General features: G+C 41.3%; 2 long non-coding RNA genes across 2 annotated transcripts; one reads left to right on the top strand and one right to left on the bottom strand.

The window, feature by feature from the left end:
* The first annotated feature begins 244 nt into the window (after window positions 1-244).
* LOC121861881 lies at window positions 245-2,032 on the top strand. Its single transcript, XR_006088107.1, has 2 exons — window positions 245-309; window positions 1,398-2,032. It is a non-coding gene; the product is annotated as an uncharacterized LOC121861881 (long non-coding RNA).
* A 149-nt stretch (window positions 2,033-2,181) lies between these two features.
* On the bottom strand, window positions 2,182-4,190 carry LOC121861880. The gene is made up of 2 exons (XR_006088106.1): window positions 3,809-4,190; window positions 2,182-3,255 (listed from the first exon to the last, which is right to left on the bottom strand). It is a non-coding gene; the product is annotated as an uncharacterized LOC121861880 (long non-coding RNA).
* Between the last annotated feature and the right edge of the window lie 2,324 nt (window positions 4,191-6,514).

Here is a 6,514-nt window from a genome sequence, read left to right on the forward strand (position 1 = left end):
AAATGTTGGAAACAACATCGGGTGGCTACCCCCACCCGATAGCTGCCTTACGACAAATAATAATCATCATTATATTTTATGAAAGTTCTTCCAGTACTTTATATTACAGATGTCTACGTCGAATTATATTATTTTTTTGATAAGAACAATTAAAAGAAGTGTTAATACGGATAAATGAACTTTCACAACACTGTTATGAACTTGAAACATTATTGGAATGTTGACATCACAGCTCCGACTTCGATGACGACTGCTGTCTGTGCTGTGAGCCTCATCTTCAATTAACAATTACTTCTGTTATCATTTAAGGTATGTTTCTTATCTTTAGTCATTCATACAATATTTTTGTCGTAGTAGTAATAAAATTTCAACCATCTGAAACACGAAATACACTTATTTTTTCCGGAATGGGGCAAGCCAAGTGAGCTCACTCTTATCCTGAGTTAGCAAGGAAAATATCACAGTTTTGGGCCCAGTAATATAGTTTAGTATAAACGTTAATATTTATTTTCAACAAGATATTAGCTATGGGGTACGATCTACAGTGTCTTGTGTGTCAGGCAGAAATATGCCGACATAAGTAAGTAGAAGATTTCATTTTCTTTATTCTTTAACTTAAATATTTACTGTCACTAATAAAATAAAGAATAAGTACAGCTTACTATCAATACAAATAATTTGCTCTAAAATTCTGCAATACTCGGCTACATCACAGTTTTAATAATACACTCAACACTGCACTCTTTGGTTAAAAAAAATCTATTTACTTTTAATTTTTACAAATGATATTTTCATTCATCTAAGTATAACTACATTTTTTAGCTATATTCTAAACAATATCAGAAAACCACACAGCACAGTAGACAGTTTGGGAGTGACAATTAACTAAACTTGGTTGTCACAAAAAAAGCCCATTGGATGCACAATTGATCAACTTGACGTAGTTTGGCTCTTAAGAAGTTTCTATGCAATTTGAAGTGTGTGTACAATGCAAGGCAGGGGCCCCCACTGCACTGACATGAGAGATCAGTTTTAACTTTGCCATCTGTATGATGGTATTCAATCGGCAACACTTACAGATTTCTATAAAAAACATTGGTTAATTGAAAAAATTGTGGATCAGTCATATTTAATATTTTGTTAGGTTAGGTTATGTTAAGTTAGGTGAAGTTTAAATTCGATTAGATTAAGTTAAAGTGAGGTTAGGTTAAGTTAGGTTAAGTTAAGTTAGGTTATTTTTTTTTTAAGTTAAAGATAGGTTAGATCCATATTTTGTGCCAGTTATTCACTGGTAATGTGGGGCAATTTTCAAGGGGGCAGTTGTCCTAGAAACAAATTTTATTAAAAAATTTAAATTAAGAAATTATAAATAAAATGATAATGTTCTGATTTTACAGCATGCAGACCTACAGACAACACCTTGATGACATCGAAGAAATAAGGATGTTTAGTCAAGTTGATGATATGAGGAAGCGACGATTTAATATAAGACGAGATCCTTTTCAGTATTATAATGAAAAGGAATTTATTCAGTGCTACAGAGCATCTAAGGACAGCACCAGGGAGCTGCTTACAAAAATCAGACATCATCTCCCGCATATTCACAACGTCAAGACTTTGTGACAGTCTGCAGGCCGGTGGTTATCGAGGCTTTCTCCTTGGTTATAGTGAATATGCGTTGCGTCCATACTTACTCACTCCAATCCATAATCCAGCTAATGAAAGGCAGAGGAAATATAACAGATCTCATATTAAAACAAGAACTACAATTGAAAGGACATTTGGAGTGTGGAAGAGGAGATTTGCTGTCTTGCAACATGTAAGAGCAAAGCTGTCTACTACCAAAAATATTATAATTGCATGTGCAGTTCAACATAATATTACTTTGATTTCTGGACTTCCACTGGACATAGAAGACATGCATTAAGAAGTAATACGGCTTTAGTTAGTTAGGTAACTACTATGTTCCATACATTACTTTAAGTGGTGAACGATTCATGTCATTAAATTTTAATAAAACAGTGGTTCTATATTATTTCTTTATTAAAGCCTTTTCATTCATTCTTAAATTATGTTGCCTTAAATTGTCTAATTTTTACTTCATTGAGGTCTTTAATAAGGAAGCTTACCTCAATATGTATGATAATTCACCTGTGAGGTAATATGAAGAAAACCAAAGGAAAGAAATATAGATTTATTTTTTCTAAATGTGCAAAAATTAAGAAAATAAAAATTATTTTTTCTATACAGGACTCTGCATTTCATTAATATCACAGCTTATATTATAGATATACATAAAAAAAATCTGAACTGCCATACTTTGTACAATATTTGCACAAAATAGAAATGCGGAGACAAATTTTCTCTTAAATTAAATTATATATGAATGCATAAAAATTAATAAACTAAAAATCTCCTATATCCATTACTTTGCATATAACAACTTGTATTATAAATCTACCCCCCCCCCAAAAAAAAGAACTTTAGTCTATAGCACAGTAAAAAGAATTGCAATTATTGAAAATCACAGCATACCTGTATATCATAAAAAAAAAAAAATCTTAGCTGCCATACTTAAGACAGCAATTGTAAACAATGGCAAAATAAAGAAATGTAGATTTATTTCCTTTAAATAAAATTATTTTAAGGTGTAAGACAAGAAAATAAATTTATAATCTAGATGCCACTTTACGATATATCACAGTACCCCTGTATATAGTAAAATCATAAACATTGCATATGACTGTATGTTATTACTCAACCATCATTCATAAGTTTTAGCCATGGCATCATATGCAGTTGATGCTTTCCTTAAACATGTATCTAACAATTCAAAAGATTTATTAATTTTTTCAAGCGTCTTTTCAATCACTCTAATTACAGTTTCACTTTATCTTTCTTTGAGTGTATGTGCTGATATTATGGCCTTCACTTTCAGTTCCTCCTCATGCTCTCTTTTCATTGTGTACAATTTATATTTGTGGAACTCCCCTTGTCTTTTCTCACAATGACTGGTGAGGCAGGAACAGAGGGTGAAATTAGAAGTCGAAAAACAGAAGTAGATGGTGCAGAAGACACAGTTGATAGCCCTGGTGTTGGAACAGGCAAAACAAGAGGATCATGGGAGTGAGGAAGTTCAGGTACACTTGCAGAAGTCTTCCGCATGACACGAGCAGTGGGTGGTGATTTCTTCTGAAGCTAATGATAGTTTTCTGGAGGACCACCACCCGCTCTCCTATATCTCTGGTTTTAGTTCTGAAAGAAACAGAAGAATATAAATGCTTTATACAGTACTAGGCTACAGTCATATCTGCATTAAAATTTACTATGATATGCTGGTAAAAAGGACTCGTGCTTCTGATAAGTTTTTGGAGGTGACCCTTCAGAAACTGAGCATAGACCTGTTTGAAGCTATCTTGCCAGAATAATTTGGCTTGCTAAGTGTGTATTGCCAGGCAACTAATGGAAAGTACACTAACTCTGCAGAATAATATCTGTTTCATATAGATTTATATGCTGTATAGCTTGGTTCTAGGATAATTGCCCCCCAATGCCAGTGAATAACTGGCACAAAACATGGAAATAACCTAACTTTAACTTAAAATAACCTATCCTTACCTAACTTAACCTATTTTAACCTAACCTATTTTTAACTTAACCTAACTTTATTTTAACCTAACCTAACTTTAACTCACATGACTCCTCACATGACCCGTCACTTAAATACTGTAATCCTACTCAATTTAGTAACCCAATGGCAAAAATCCTTATTTTTAAATACTAAACTTAGAAATAAGCATATACATACTCCTTTTTATGTTGGAGCTCCTCTTGAGGTGCTTGGCTGTAAGAGGGAGTTGATCTTGGTTGCTGGTGTTTAATGAGGCAGTAATTTCATCCTAGGCCTTTCTTTTGCTGTCATTTATTGTGTTACAGTACTAGTAGACCTGTCCTCGACGACTGGCCTTTGCTCGATAAGGCGCAAAAGTGCTATGTGCAGGGTTACTGACAGGGCTGCAGAACGTTCTCTCCTCTCCATGTTTGATAACACCTGCGCAAACATTGGTGCCAAGTACACAGATGAAAAAATTGTCTGTAATTTGTTTAGAACAGATACTAAAGTTCAATTTGAAAAAAAAGAAGATATTTTTCAATATATTATTGTGCCGGTATAAAATAACAACTAAATATCTCTCTAAACCGTCTTTCTAATTATGTGAAATAATGCATTTGGCAAGCGCGTGGGAAACGTTTGTGCTGCCATACGAAACGAAGTGTTGTGTTTACACACGCTATATTCCTAGTTAAAGGCTCATGTAAGTGACTAGCAATATGGTACTGAGCGTCGGGTGGTTGCATCCCGACACACGATGCATCGTGATGATGATGGTGATCGTCATTATCGTCGTAATGACTAGGAATACGGCCCTTAGTGTGTTGTGTTGTGTTTCGCCGCGATGTGCAGTGTTGGGCCGTCACAGTGCTTTTTAGTGACGGTGGCAGTGTTAGTGTTAGTGTATTAGTGTGTGTCTAGTGCTGAGAGTTGAGCATTGGCCTGTTTTTTGTAGTACCCACGGAGCACGCAGGCGTACACCCTTCTCGTGTGACATCCCGGGAGACACTGACGGTCTCACTCCCGCCGCGTCTCTAGCCACCGGCATTAAGGCCACCACGAAGTGCATCTGATGTCTCAGACACACACACACACACACACACACACGCACGCACGCACGCACTCACTCACGGACAGAACAGTGGACTCTATGCGTTATTTCTGCGCTGTTTATGTCATATATATGTGGTTCGAGCTGTTGAGGCGCCACTTTATATACTAAACAGTGCAGTCCAAGCACACACAAAGATGGGCGGTAAGAAGGGACAACGTCAAGATGGGAGACACGACTCCCCACCACCTTCCCCTCCACCGGGCGCAGACTCTCATCCTCCACCTCCAGCGACGGACATTGAGACAATTCTGAGGTGGATGGACGACCGGGACGAGAGACGCAGAGAGATGGAACTTCAGAGGGAGGAGACACGAAGAGAGGAGGAAAAGTTGCGTTTTGAGGCACTATTGGCGACCCTGACGCTAACCCACCCTCCCTCACTCGCGCACCAAGGCGCCAATACCCTCCCTCCTCCACCACACTAGCGTCCTCCAGGTACTCTTGCCTCCAAACAAACAGCTCCCAAGGCATCTGTTCAACCCCCACCCGCCCTCTCACCAGACGTCACGTTTCAGCTTTTTCGTGAGTGGAGGCGGCGTTGGACAGATTACTCCACGATGGTGGACCTTTACAGCATGCCTCCAAACAAACAGTTCATCCAACTGCGGATGTGTTTGTCGCTGGAGACCCAGAAAGTTTTGGAGCACACGTTGCAAGTGCCTCCCGATTCTACATCTTCAGTGACGGATGTGCTCGACCTTTTACAGGAGCACGTTAAAGGTCGGAATAACCAGGCTTTGCGACGCCACGCCTTCACCAGCTGCAAGCAGGCGGAGAACGAATCCTTTGACGACTTTTTTGTACGCTTGAAGAGTTTGTCAGAGGAGATCGACGTCTGCAAGGCGCACAGCCGGGAATGTGCTGAAGCCTGGATCAAGCACGGGATCTTGGCAGGTGGCAGGCAGGAAGAGTTGGTGCAGCGACTCATCCCCCTGGACGCTTCCTCCACACTCCAGGTGGTAGTGACTGAATGTCGGTCGTACGAGGCCACCAAGTCGGCCACCTCTGCCTTACGGGCCCCTCCTGCTGTGAGAGCTATCTCACAGTACAAGAAGGGTAAGAAGGCGGCCAACAACGTGAAAGCTGCCGCACGTTCTTCCACGCCTTCGCCTAGTGCTTCCTGTGGCAGCTGTGGAAAGCAGCATGGCCCCAAGACATGCCCAGCCACCGACGCACTGTGTCGTGGATGTGACCGTAAGGGCCACTGGTCTAACACAGACAGGTGCCCTGCACGAGGCCACAAGTGTCAGGCCTGCGGTCGCTACGGACACTACGACAAGTGCTGCCGCCAACCCAAGCCCAAAAGCCCGAGACGAGGAGGAAAGCAGCGCACTTCCCTCGGGGTGGTTCGCACGCAGCCCCCCCAGATGGCCCACGCAGCCCCAAGCAGCAGCGGAGTCACATCAGGAGGGTGGAATCGACCACACGCCCCAGGGCTACCACTTCCCCCACCATCCGCGTCGCCGTCACACACAGTGATGTGTCGGGTCACATCGAGGTGATACCGGACACCGGCGCTGATACTACGGTGATGGGGTTGAAGCACCTCCAGAAACTGGGCCTCACCAAACGTGATCTGGGACCACCGCCGCAGCTGCTGTACTACAATGCGGACGGTTCCCAGATGCCGGACGCTGTGGGCTCCTTTCAAGCGGAGATCACTTACGGCGACAGGTCGTGTCACGGATGGATCGACGTGCAGCCTACTCTCGCTACACCCTTGTTGTCGTGGGAGCACCTCAACGAGTTATGCGTGGTACCCAGAGACTTTCCCGAGCAGATCCCAG

This window comes from Homarus americanus, unplaced genomic scaffold (genome assembly GCF_018991925.1).
Source record: "Homarus americanus isolate GMGI-L3 unplaced genomic scaffold, GMGI_Hamer_2.0 scaffold33036, whole genome shotgun sequence".
NCBI classification, from domain to species: domain Eukaryota; kingdom Metazoa; phylum Arthropoda; class Malacostraca; order Decapoda; family Nephropidae; genus Homarus; species Homarus americanus.